A 15,085-nucleotide genomic window follows, 5' to 3' on the forward strand; every position below is an offset into this window, starting at 1 on the left:
AGCCATTCTTTAACTTGCCACTTTTTGATGGAGATTTGTTTTCTCCCTTGAAGGTAAAGAATGCTCTTGATAAGCATATGGAGACCTGCTGTGTTTTCTCCAAGTCGTTGCTGATTGATTTGGGTAGCCATTTCCTTATGTTGATGTACAAGGAATATATACAAGAAGTTGATGATGAGGGTTTCTAGATTAGGGTCTTAAAACTTGGTTGACCAAAAAGAAAAAACCCGGTGGGAAAAAAGTGCCTTTGGTATACACTCTTATTGGAGTTGAGCATTTGGACTTGAAGTACCTGTCATGCAAGTGAGTTCTTGGGAAAAACAGAGGAAGAGTTCCTAATGCAAGTTCCAATTATGGGACACTCTATATGTATACGAGAAATTTGTCAAACAAAAGCATGTAGTGTTAGAGATGGATCTGATGGGTGCTTCAAGGAACGAATGTAGCATATGTGACATCAAAGGATGTTTCAACAGCTTCCACGTTTCCAAGAAGGGTTTTTGATGTAGAGGCTTCTCTACTCATTCCTCACTGTGTTGAGTGCGTGAGTGTCATTTTGACTTCCTCCTTCACTTACCACTATACTTCAATGACTTTGACTCTTATGCCCACCTATGCCAGCAAGAAGAGTGATGATAAGTGAGGAACTAATTCTTTCTCCTATGAAATGTTTCTTCTTCCTCTTCCTTACCCTCATTCCGTGTTAGCTCTCTCCACCTTCGAAGGTGTTTGAGGTCTTGGGACTGAGGCTTGGGATAGTTAAGGCTTTCCCCAAATTTTATGTTATGCTTGTGATGCATGAAGCTTTCCATCTTCATTGCATCACCTAGGTCACAAGGAGCATAAAGACTGTATTGTAACAAGTCTCTTAATGGGAGAAATTATAATACAAATGCCTATTGGAGGGGGGACTGGATCCACATAAATCCGGTTCTCAATTTTTGTCATGTTCTCTAAATTCTTAGATCATCGAGGCAAATTTTTGTCTTGTTGTCCATTTGCCTCTTTGTTTCCAATCTTAGCCACCGTAAAGATGGATGTTGATATGTCTAATCTTGTAGAACTGATCCTCTTTGTGGCATGGATTTTATGATGGATTTTCTTTCAAGGTCCACTGCAATTTGAGTTTTCCACAATAGGTAGCCGATGTTGAAGCACTGTGTGAGCTACATATGGTTGTTGTGGATAGCTTGCATGCTAAAATTTTCATTGCTTGTCGTTGTAAGCCATTCTTTAACTTGCCATTTTTCGATGGAGCTTTGTTCTCACCCTTGAAGATAAAAGATGCTCTTGATAAGCATATGGGGACCTGATGTGTTTGGTCCATGTCGTTGTCGATTGATTTGGGTAGCCATTTCCTTATTGTTGATGTAGAAGGAATATATACAAGAAGTTGATGATGATGGTTTCTAGATTAGGGTCTTAAACCTGATGACCAAAGAAAAAAAATATGGTGGGAAAAAAGTGCCTTTGGTATACGCTCTTCTTGGAGTTGAGCATTTGGACTTGAAGTACCTGTCATGCAAGGTGAGTGCTTGGGAGAAACAAAGGAGTTTTCTTCGGTAACTTGACTAGCATCTGACCTTGGTACCCAAGCTTGTCGCATTTATTTCTTGGAAGGTATTTTCTTTCGTCTTTTGTGGTTTTTCTTTCTCCTATTTGAGTTGTTTGTCTTGCGTTTATAGCACACTAGAACACGTTGGTTAAGGTGGGTAGATCCAAGATATTACTTTAGGCTTGTTGGCCCAAACATTAGTGTTTCCTTGGAAGTAGCCCTGAGCAGTGATTGACTCATTTGATGCTACGCACCTTTTCACCTTTTGTTGCTGAGGTTCCACATGTGTCTCATGTATCCAAACTGGATCTTTGACTTTAATGTGCTCTTTGGATACTAGCACTTGGTTGATTCTCTTTGGATTCTTTTGGATGCTTTTTTGTGATGGAAACTTTGGTTAATAGACTTTTTGCTTTGGTTTTTCCATTGCATTGTTGATGGTTTGGCTCTTGATGTAAAGGCTTCGTGGGAAGTTTAATAGAAGATCGTTGAGGGTAAAGTTGTCCTGCAAAGTTGATATACTTCAGTGGTTACCTTCGCTTTACCTTTTCCACGATGGTTGCATTTCTTCTCCACATGGATTTGAGAAGCTTCATGGAGTCTTATCGTTATCGTTGTTACAGCTTTTGATTGTTGTGAAAAGAAGATGTTCCTCCAACTTTTTGTCAAAACTAGACTCTCCTTGATGTGATGGGATTCAATTATGTGGAATGTATCCTTGTACTCCCCAATACTCAACTTGAGTACGGCTTTTGCCATGCCAAAGCTAGAAATTGGCATTTTTGAACTTGTGTACACGATCTCCTCTAGCTCGGTGATTGGCGGCTTTCCCATCATGATCCATGTTCCATAAGACATTAGATTCCTTTTTGCTTCTGGATCTATCACAGTTGAACATGTGATGTTGAGTCATGTTTCTCTTCATATGCTAAATTTGATTGTTGTAGGAGACAATCAATCTTCTTCCTTATTCCTGTTCTTGTCTTGATCTTGCATTTGTCGAACATCTAATGTTGAAACTGGAAACTTCGCTCCTTCATCTGCTTTCATTTGCACTTTTTTTGGAGTGGACTTCTTTGAAACAGATTTTGTTGATTCTTTAGGTATGTCAATTATGACATATTCTCGTGGTTACTCTGCTTCCTTCATTTTCACTTTGGCTTCATGCTCCAAGATGTAGCCATCTGTTTGACATTTTTTTGCTTTCATACTCACAAATTTCATTAGCTTTCTTCAACACCTTTATTGTAAATAAGGGAGATATATCATACCCATCTTCATCACAAAATTTAGTCAGGGTCACCTCATTCACATAGACATCAAGAGTGGCAAGAATTTGACCCCATCCAAAAGGTTCAAATAACTCCTCTGGAATAGGCTCTGGTATATATGCCTCGTCTTGTATTTGATCTATCATGAATGCAATCTTCTTTTTTCAAACTACCACCCTCAGAAGCTCCACATGTCCAATGGTGAGCTTTGTTTTGCAGCCAAGCAGGTATTTCTCCTTCTTGGTCAGTTATGGAGTTTAATTCCTCTCCAGGGGTTTGTTTCACATCTCTATAACTATGGTCTGTGACACTGATCTTCGTAGTGACATCCTTGTTTCTTAGGTAGATATAATCATAACCCCAATCTTGTACCATTTTGAGCTGACGCATGAATGGTATCCCCAATATAATATCAATAATTGCGATTATTTATAGCTGAGTATTTTTTCCAACTTTTTGTATCTTTGATATCATAGGCTTGAAATATACAGCATTTGGGTGCTCTGAGTGAAGTGTGGGCTCATTTAAGTGCACTGGGTGGAAATGGTGCCAGATTTAGGCTTGCGGTCTTTGAAATTGCAGATATAAGGGGATTTTAAGATTTTGAGATCCAAATTTGCTCAAACTTGGTCAGTGGGCTTGGGACATCATGTGCTTTGGTCCCATAAGGTCAAAGTTGCAATTTTCCTCCATTTTGGCAAGAAAGTAAATTATCGTGATTATTTACTTTTCATCAAAATGAACATTCTTTGGTGCAACTTGGTTCTAAGCTTGATGTAGACCCTGTGTATGAGATATGGGGTGATTTGGATCAAAAAATGTGACAGATAACTCAAAAATTGGATTGGAAAGACTTCTTTGTGTTTTTTGATAATTTTCAAGTTTTTCTTGATCATTTTGGCTCATACTTGAAATGTTGCATATAATAGGTGTGTACAAGTGATAGGTGAAGTGAAGGTACCATTTTTAAACCAAAAAGGTACAAAAGTAAATGATCGTGATTATTTACACCAGTCTTTTTTTTTTGCTAAACTTGATAATTTTTTACCTAAACATATTCAATACACCTAAAACAAGTCCTAAATTGAATTTGGTAAAGTTTTGTTTTTTCGGCATCACTTCGTGCTTTGACGACTCTGAAATCGCCAATTTTTGTGACTACATCGCCTGTGGAGTTGGTTAGTCACTTTTGAGGCTATGGACTTGTCCGCTACATAGTCCTAAATCTACCCATCTAGTTTTGGCCCATTTGGAGTCAATTTGACTTCGTATGTCAAATTTGATGATTTGTAGCCTTCGAGCTGTTTTCTGCTTTCTGAGAGCTTTCCTTGACTATTTTCATGAAAGCATCCATGTAGATTGTGTATAGACCGAGTCCATAAGTTGTATGTGGAGTCAGAATCCAATTCTGGCATCTGGCAAAAACCTAGCTTTTCTACTTGGGACCCCCCTCGAGCCCTACTGAATGGTCATCTGGTGATATAAAAGTGTTCTGTTATATAGGGGTATGCTACAGTTCAAGTCTCATCCAATTTGGTTGAGTTGATAGGCCGCTATGGTCAATTTTTGGTCGTAGGACTTCGTGCACTGCTCGGTTTCTAGGGTTTTTTCCTTGAGCTTAGACTTGCCGGCCATATAGAATTGATCATTGATAAGCATAGAATTTATCCTGCATGTCTCAAGTGAGACTGTGTTGTAAACAGGCGACTGTGGACTCTGGATATCGCGCGTGAAGAAGGTCGAAAGCTCTCTCTCCAAGGGCAACTAGTGGAAATGAGGTGATTTTAGACTACCTTGGATATCTATACTCGGACTTCCCAAACTATTTTTCCCCAAATTCCCCTATTAGTCCTACTAGGCCATGAAATCTATGTTAAACTCAAAAATTTCCTCAATCGGATTTCGGTTGCTCATTCTGCAAGAATTTGCGAAAGTAGGCCTTGGCAGCCTAATTTAGGCTTCCCGCTTCTATCTGTCGATTTGATTGAAATATTTTGTGCCTTTTTGCCTTGTCCTTTTGATCATCAGCATATCTTCAGTTTTTCCATCTGAGCTCATTTGCTATTTATTATAAACTTTTAACTTGTTTATTGAAAAACTCAAAGAAAATAACAAAATGCACTGAAAAAGCAAAGTGAAAATCCAATAATTAAAAAAATCTATTAAAAAACACAGCTTTATTGTTTTTTGTTAGATTTCTCCATTTTGAAGTCCCAATACCAAGAAAAATGATGAAAACTAACCAAAATTGATCATTTTTTGATGATTTTCTCATAGTACATACACTATTTACACTCATCGGGGAGATGCTATCACTTAAATTTTTCCTGTTGATGACTTGTTAAGGGCATTATTAGGTAATTTTGCAAAAAAATCACACGTTAACATCAAACTTTTTCCTCCCTCTTCAAACATTGCCCCTAATTACTTAGTTCCCTTCCACCCCTCCTAGATGGCGTACTCCGGGACGACTGTGTGCATGGGTTGAACAATCGTGTCTATGCATAGCCTTGGTTGGCTCTACCATGCCTTGAATATCAATGCAGTTAAAAACATTATGATGTGCTAGCGTTGGGTCTTGAGTAATTAACTCAAGGGTTTCTGATGTCAAGGTTTTCTTTTTACTGTCTTTTCCAAAGAGCAAATCTTGTAGCTTGTGTGCTCTTTCCTTTATTGTACCATCAGGATGCTTTGGCACACTGATTTTTTTAGTTGTCGGTATCAATCTTGGTGGTTGTTGAGATTTTACCCGCCATTGGTATCTTGGTTTTTCTTGAATGAAAAGTTATGGTCAAGTGTTTTGAGACTTAACTCTCCATTGCTTCATCAGTTTTACAGTTGGTGGAGAAGATAAGAGCTCCATTTTCTTACAAATTCATTTTGTTGTAGGTTCCCTGCTCGAAGATGCTCCTCCTTGTGTTTTGAACCTTGGAAAAATCTTTGGTACAGTAGGTGATGTTTTGGGTACCCAGATTTGAATCGGCTTATCCTTAAGCTGTGCTTTTGGGTACCCAGATTTGAATCGGCTTATCCTTAAGCTGTGCTTTTGGTACCCAAATTTGCTTGACTCCTTGCATGCTATTTGTAGCATTTGCTTGTCTATAGGATGGAGAATATTGATTGCTCCGTGATTTGATTTTCTGGTAGCATGCTTTCCATTCCTCCTTGCTTGGTGCAATTGGAACAATGAGTTGTCCGCCTTTAGGTGATAGCTTGAGCTGGTTGGTATCCCAATCTAGTATTGCCTTGTAAGTCTGCATCCATGAGATTCCAAGAATCATTGTTTCATTCATGTGTTCATCTGGTAAACATACAAATTGATGTGGGCATGAACATCCGTATACTATCACATTTAACTTGACTACTCCCAATGTCGGTGTTGGGTTCTTCTTGCATCCTTTAATAGTGGCTATTCATATTGTCAAAGACTGACTTGTTGCTTTCTTATACGTGGAATAACCGACTGCATTGTTTCATTCATGGAGTGGACTATTTTCAGCAGATGTGAAGAGAGAGCTATATCCACACATCAAGATGCTGATATGGACACAAAAATTCACGATGATATTGTTACTCAGATGCTATTGCAAAGAGATGTCATGTTGACACTCCCTTGGTCGATGTGTATGCCCAATGTGGTGCACTTGAGAAAGCACAAATAGTGCTCGAGGAGCTTTTTGTTCAGAACAGCATCTCTTGGAATGCACTGATTGCAGGATACGCACAACAGGAGTAGGGCTAGAAAGCTCTAGGCTATTTTTAGTAGATGCACAGCGAGGGCCTTTGTCCAGATGCAATCACCTACGCATGCATCTTGAAGGCATGTGGCTCTATGTAAGATGCTGATATGGGCACAAAAATTCACAATTTCTTTGTTCGTCAGACGCTTTTGTAAATAGAGGTTGTGGTTGGCCCTCCCTTGGTCGATATGTATGTCAAATGTGGTATGCTTCAGAAAGCATGAAAAGTGCTTGAGGAGCTTCTTGTCCAGAATGTCATCCCTTGGCACGCACTGATTACGGGATATGTGCAATAGGAGCAAGGACAGAAAGCTTAGGCTGTTTTTAGCAAATGCAAAGCGAGAGTATCTCTCACCATTCAATCAACTATACTTTTTTCTTGAAGGCATGTGACATTACCAGTAAGAGAAGGACAGACCATCACTCTTCTTCACTGACGTGAGGATGTCACCCCCCTTACTAGTAGTGAAGTGACCTCCTTAAAAATCACTCAAACACCTCAGTCATGTTGCACAAAATGCGACCTCCTAGCTGAAATCACTCAAATGCGGTGTTGGGAGGCGGAAATCACTCAAATGCGGTATAGTGGTGGGAAGGTGGCGAAACAATGTAAGGAAGGTCTAGAAGCGACTCCATCCAAGATTGTGAGTTGATCGACACAACCAATACCAAAGGTACACTTATATTCCGTATTTTCATTTCCTTTATGTGATCTCAAAAGTACTTAGATTAAATCATGTACAGAGTAAAGAATAAATTTACATCATTTTTATTCAAAAGATTGTAGATGAAGGTGACAAAGGTTGAAGAATTTTTCTGATACCCAACAAAGAAACACATAGACAATACGCCACGGCAAGGCAACGTGGAATGATACATGTCTTCATAAAACATCGGTAATGTCTTCATAAAACATGGCCATAGTTTTTTTACAACAAAAAAGTCCTTCCAACACTGGAGAAGAAGCATAAGTCCCCCTTCAACACTGAAGGGGATAAAAGTGGCGGGGGAAGGGCACGTTCCATACAGTATTATTATAAATGTGGAGAACGGTGCCAACTCCACACCATACATATGTATGCTTTTTTTCTTTTTTTAATGGGCACAAACATTGTAAATGCACAAAATGCATCTCATTTCGTTTTATTATAATGTGGAACAATTTACGTTCATACATCTTTTCATGCAAAATCTCATTTTTGTTGCGAGGTCATAGAGCTTTTGGCGAAAGCTTCGAGGAGATATGCTATGGAGTCATCATCACGAGCTATGCCATGCGGTAAAATCTACAACACTATCACTTTCTTACTTCTTACCATATACACAGTGAAGCAATCAAGGCAAACTAGTTTTGTTTTATAGAAAATATTGTGAAGTTTTTTGTCAAGGTTATGGCTTGTTGATATTGTTCTAATTCTTTCTTTGTTCAGCAGTGTGTGTGCGTGTGCGCTTTCAACTAGTTCATTTTTTGTTCTAGTTTTTCCTATTCTATGCATGTTAAAGTGCTAGGTTTCGCTATGACTAAGTGCTCGCAACACTGATGCAAGGAAATTAGTACGTAAATGTTTGTATTGATGAAATATTTGCTTTGTGGCTAGACTCAAAACGTTTCCCTTGTTTCTTTCGCATATGTATTTCTTAAGCCACTATTGGGCAGTGACGATGTAAGCAAGGACATTGTGGTATTGAGTTACTACTATGCAGAATAGAGTTGCATTATCTTGTGGATAACTACTATGAGTCTATACCTTGCACCTTTCTTGAAGCATGAATCTTGGTTAAGTCATCTAAGTATGTTTTTGAGGCCAAGAAAAGCATGGCCATTTGCTCACACACATACACATATTTGTGTGTGTGTGCACACGGACGTCCAAGCATGCAAAAAAGTGAGGAGGATGGACTATAGTCTATTTGATCACTCCAGGAAGATGTAAATTTTCTCTCTCAAGCAGATCTTGAGATAAAGACTTGTTGAATAGATCTTTGATAACTATTTGGATTTTTTTTCTCACAATAAAAACACTCTTCTTCTTAACCCCCCCCCCCCTCTCTCTCTCTCTCTCTCTCTCTCTCTCTCTCTCTCTCTCTCTCTCTCTCTCTCTCTCTCTCTCTCTCTCTCTCTCTCTCTCTCTCTCTCCAACTTCAAGTCTTGGCTAAGTGGATCTTTAAACTTTGTTGGAATTTTTTTCTTGGTGGGTGAAATTTTTCTTCTCTCTCTCTCTCTCTCTCTCTCTCTCTCTCTCTCTCTCTCTCTCTCTCTCTCTCTCTCTCTCTCTCTCACACACACACACACACACACACACACACACACACACACATGTTGGCATTCAACCCCCCAATTATCCTCTAAATCCTGGCCCCTTATCCGAAAGTAGCTCCAGTGGCACCCCAAACTTACAACATATTTCATCATACACAAATTTTGCCACATCCTTTGCAGTGATCTATTTTACTGCTATAGCCTCTGCCCATCTAGAGAGATAGTCCACTGCAGTCAAAATATAGCTTTTCCCCCTGCTTGTGATAGGTAACGGGCCTATTGCATCAATCCCCCACTTTTCAAACACATCAAACACCATAATGGTTTTTCGTAGCTCTGGCTTCAACACTCTCTTCCCAAATGCTTGACACCTATTGCAAGACCTACACCAATGGCGAACATCCTTGTGTAGACTAGGTCATACATACCCTTCTTGCAAGATCTTATGCAAGGTGATCTTTAGAGAAAAATGGATGCCACATGCGCCTTCATGATTCTCTTCCAACACTCTGTAAAGCTCCTCCCGCCAAGGTACACGTCTCAACACGAGATCAGCCCCTTTCATGTATAAGACATCACCAATCAATTTGTACCTGTATGCTCTACGCACAAAACCATACTTATTAGACTTCTGAATCTCCTTTGGAATGATTCCTATTAGCAAAAACTCCTCTTCTTGAGCCAAACTTTCCCGGCCATGATAAAGAGGTAAATTGGTCCTCAACACAAATAGCTCCCCAATAATGCTTTGAGCTGCTTCTTGTGCCTCTCCATTTAGAGCACGTTCAATGTGTTTGATGCTCCATGCTTCGAACTTTTTTAACAGGCCTTTAATTCTGAAACACATTTCCTTCAATGAGGTGTTCTTGCTCTTCCACCCACCAAGCACTTGCTTTACAACTAACAAGGCATCACCTTTTATGCTCAACCTTCTAATCCCATGCTTCAAACAAATGTGTAATCCGGCTTCCAAAGTAGCATATTCAGCCTCATTTTTACTATGCACATCCAACTTGAACCCTCTCTTGCATACTAGCTTCCCCTCTGGATCATAAAGTGCTATACCCCCTGAAGCCGCATCATGGCTCTTTCTGTATGAGCCATCAAAGAACAACACATGTGCATTGCTGATCTGTGGCACTTCTTCAACTACCTTTCTCACCACCTCTTTCTTAACAAGAAGGGATTCTCCTTGTACGTCAACAAATCAGCTAGGGTAGCCCTTGTACTGTCTTCCACTAGAAAAGAGAACTCAAACTCGTGCAGCTCAATTACCCATTTCTTGACCACATTTGACATGTTAGTGCCATTAATTAACTGTGGCAAAAAGGCGTAACTCGTCAAGAAAACAAAAGGTCGTGGTAGCAAGTAATGACGAAATCGTCGACAAGCAAATATTACACTGGCCATCACTAGCTCAACTTTCGAGAATTTTCTCTCTGCTACCAACTTCACTCGGCTTGCACAATACACTGGCCTCATATAATGGCTGCCCTTCCCCTTTTCCAATATCATGGCTCCAATGGAATCATCCCTTACTGATGGATTTACATAAAACACTTTTTCCCAATCAGGAGCGTGCATGGTTGACAACCCCCCTAACACCTCTTTCACTTCTTGAAACACTTCTTCACACTTTTCATCCCATTGCAATGGATCATGCTTCGCCACTTGTTGTAATGGATAAAGGAGCTGCGAAGACAATGATATAAACTGTGCCATGTACTTCACTTTGTGTATAAAGGTTTCCAACTGCTTTGTACTCGTAGGTGATGGAAGAAGAATAATAGACTTAACCTTGTCCGGATCAGCCTCAATGCCATTTTCTGACACCATGTGGCCCAATAATTTCACCCTTGGCTGTGCTAAATGACATTTCTTGGGATTCAGTTGTCCTCCACATTCATCATATCAAGCCAATATCATCTGCAACTTCTCATGGTGTTCAGCCCTACTGCTATAGACACAGAAGTCGTCCATAAAAGCTTTAACACAATTACCAATGAAAGATTCCAATACCCAATTTGCTCTCTCTTGATAGAAAGATGGTCCATTTGACAACCCAAATGGCAATACCGTGTAGCAATAGCAGCCCCATGGCGTAATAAAAGTTGTCTTTGTGCGGTCTTTAAGAGCAATCTTCAATTGAAAATAGCCTGAAAAACCATCACACACACTGTACCTCTCATAACCTGCCACTGAATCCAAGATCTTATCGATGAATGGAAGAGGATATGGGTTCTTCTTAGTGGCTGCGTTTAAGGGTTTAAAATCTACACAAATACTCCACTTTCCATCCTTCTTTGGGCTGACTACTACTGAACTCACCCATTCTGTGGTCTCCACTGGGACTATGAACCCTCCGTTTAAGGGTTTAAAATCTACACAAATCCTCCACTTTCCATCCTTCTTTGGGCTGACTACTACTCGACTCACCCATTCTGTGGTCTCCACTAGGACTATGAACCCTGCCTTCAATAGCTTGTCCACCTCTTCCCGCAAGGCTTCCATCTGCTCTTGGCCCATCCTTCTTAGCCTTTGCCGCACTGGCTTAGCACCTTCTTTCAGCTCTATACGCATCTCTTCTCCCTTGAACCCTCTGATCTCTTCATATGAAGTAATGAACAAATCAAGAAAACTAGCCAGCATGCGCAAATATATCTCCTTCTCCATAGTTGAGAGGTCTCCACTGATCATTTGTGTCATCAATTCCTGCTTCTTTGACAACTCAACCTTGGTTTGCATCAGCCCTTCAATCACTTCATAAGGCCCTTCACTTTCATCTTCAACCTCATTTGCAAATGCAACTAAAATAGACTCCTGGATTTATTTGTCCACAAAAGAAATGCAACATCAGCATCCTCATCACTGCTAGTAGTACTATCACTGTCCTCATCTGTCACCGTGGAATAGTCTTCATCACTAGACTCATCTTCATCTTCATAAAGCTCCTCCAATCGTTTCCTTGTGTCCATATTATAAAGCTTCTTGGCACCTGTCTCTCCATAGAGGCTAATTGTACCACGTCTCCAATCTTGAACAGCTCCCACTGCACGTAACCATGGTCTGTCCAATATAATAGGATATGCTCCCAACTCCGCTGGCATCACATGAAAATCAACCACCACCTTTGCATCATATGCCTCCACTTCTAAGATCTTTACAACACCCAAACATTTTACCTTCTGATGGTTTGCTAATCTAATCCGAAACCCTGACACCCCAGTCACTGTAAGACCCATCTTCTCAACACATGAGTGTGTTATGACACATATTTGGGCTCCACCATCCACATAACCTTGTCCCAGATTTTTTCTTTTGTGCCACACATCTACTATTGGACAAATGTCTGGTAGCTCATCCATCTCCAACACCTTCACTGAACCTCTCTCTGGCTCTTTCTCCATTGGGTTAACCATCCTCTTCCACTGTTGCTTTAGTTTAGGCACCATCTCTATAAGCTACCCAAAAGTAACATCTGCCTTCCTGCTTGTCAGATCCTCCTTCAAGTCATAGCTTAATTGCCCATCCCGTAGTGGAAAATCTGAAACATGAAACTTGCGACGAGCCCTCCTTTTACTCTTGGCCTTGACATCCTCGCCTTCATGGCTCTTTCCCTTCTTCTTACTAGGACGTGGGGCACTTCTTCCTTCCTTGTCCTCTGTAGTCCTCTTCCCAATAGGCATCACTAATGTATCCTCTAGCTTTGATGCCTTCTCCAAGGTGACCACACTTATCACTTTTGTCTTTCCCTTTTCCTCTTGGGTTAATCCATTGGTCCCTTCATCTCCCTTAATTTCAATGCCATAATCATTTGATCTAGTTAGCACCTGTCTTGGCAATAGATACATGTCTCCCCCCATCCTTGGTGGCTTATCACATTGCGGGCTGATGTGACCCAACTCTCCGCAATTATAACATGTGGGTGTCTGCCTCCAGAACCTACCATTGCTTTGTCCAACACCATTCCTAGGTCTTTCTTCACCTCCTGGCTAATTTGCAAACCTCCCTCGACCTCGATTATTTCCCACTTGACCTAGCATGTTTAGGCTGAGATTCTTCATTAAATCTACCACTTGCCTCATGTCTTGCCTTAGCCCATCATCTTGCATTGTTGTAGTGACCACTGCTGGCATAACTTGAGGAGTAACAGAAACCACCGGTTCATGATGAACCCCTGGCATGCGACCTTGTAAAGAGTCCATAGGCTGAAATTTAGACCTCATGGACAAAGACTCCACCCCTAACTGGCTCATTTTCCTCAGCTTCCACTCTTTGTTCCTTGCTACCTCTAGTGCATCGTCATATGTCCTAGGCTTCTTTAGCTCCACTCTCCAACGTATATTCTCCCAAAGACCAGCCAAGAACCTATCCTTCTTCATCATGTCAGGTGGAGGTATCTGTGGTGCTAAGGCCTTGCACATCCGCTCCCATGCCAATGAAAACTTACGTATGTACGGATCTACTGGCTCACCTTCCTTTTTCACTAAAGCCTATACTTCTTGCCACACGTTGTCAGGATCTTCTATCTTCACAAACTCCACTTCCAACCCATGCCGTAGATTGTCCCAACTCAACCTTACGGGTGGATTAGCCCCACGCAACTCCTCTTCAAATGCTTTGGACCAAACTCGTGCATCACTCTTCAAACAGATTTGGAGAAGACGTAACATCTGCGCAGGGTCATGAATCTGGTTGCTAATGCAGGCAACCTCCATTTTTTCCAAAAAGTCTTCCACATCTTCATCACTTCTTCCATGAAACTCTGGATAAGAGAAAGCCATGGCTACCCAAGTTACGATGCTTTGAGAACCCTTTCGAACACACGTGCAAGAACCTAAACTTTTCACTACCCCAATCCCTAGAAACTTCAATGGAGCTCAGCTTTAGATAAGGACAAACACATGCACATCAAATGAGTTTTCATAGTTAATCATTGGAATTACAACAGGCAAAGGGCATTCCAGGATCTCTCGTAATCTTCTTGGCCCGAATATAAAGACTATACGTTGCCTAAAACATGAACATTTATCTGGATTCTTTGAGTTAAATGAAAAGGAGTGAATTGAGGGCCATTTTGATCATCCATTAAAGCCAACCATGCAGCTCCCAAGAAGGCACACCTGTCTTATCCTCTGATTTTGCCAAAATTTCAACAGCATAACAGCATTAATGGCTCAAAAGACCAAAAAACTAGCCATCATAACTTGGAAAATTTTTGGCTGAGTTTCCCCAGAAGTAGAGCAGTGTGAACCCAAAATATAGATTGTATACGTACGCATGAACTGCCAACAATAGAACCCAAGCATCAAGTAGGAATCACTAGTACATAGCCTATGGCGAGGTCACGAAAAGGGTGCTCCAGCTACCTGTATCACCGAAAGGATCTCCACATTTGAGAATCCCCCAGCTCAATAAAACCTCACGCTATCGACCCTCACACGAAGGTTTATGCAAATCGCGTATAGTCAAGTCTCATAAATGACTATCTTCCAGACCAAGTCTCAGAAATGGCTGGGACTGCCAAATAAAACCAAGTATGGCTCCACAAAGGCGTACAATGGCAGTTTCCACAAGTAACGTACAATACCAGTAGACAATGCGCTCAAACAGACGCCAAATGATGCATACCCACAACAACTGCAAGTGACACCACTGCTAGTATATCACTGTACTCCAGCTACTTGTACCTGTGTGAATCACATGTACCTGTCCCTGTCCCTGTAACCTGTAACCTGTAACCTGTAGTCTGCAACCTGTAATCCTGAATCTCGAAGCTTGAAGCTCGAAGCAGAAGGTACTCGAAGAAGATCCTCCGTGGGGGTGCCAAAAGAATGTGAGCCGGATGGAAACACATAGAGCGCCTCTATAATGACCCGACACACACTCTTGGAAGGATATACACACACACTACGGGGCACCACTCGGCCTACACAACACACCTGGCACTCGACTTTTTTCAATAATGCATCCGGCCACCACGTGAAGTGGCCCCAAAAGATGGTCCTCATGATGACCTTTCTGCATAATTATCACAAGAAAACATCCACGTTGTGTCCGTACTCATCCACGTGCAAATATTGATCCCATTCGACCTCCCGACGCCACCAGATGCCATCTAACGCACTTGCTTACCTCATGTCGTCGGCCCGCGGATAGCTTCCTCGAGAAGTTTTACGCGCTACCAACTCCTCATTATTATAGAAAAAACACACTGGTACTGGTAACGATGAAAATCGATGCACTATGTACACACTGT

The sequence above is a fragment of the Adiantum capillus-veneris genome, chromosome 5 (assembly GCF_014529385.1).
Source record: "Adiantum capillus-veneris isolate H3 chromosome 5, ASM1452938v2, whole genome shotgun sequence".
Taxonomy (NCBI): Eukaryota; Viridiplantae; Streptophyta; class Polypodiopsida; order Polypodiales; family Pteridaceae; genus Adiantum; species Adiantum capillus-veneris.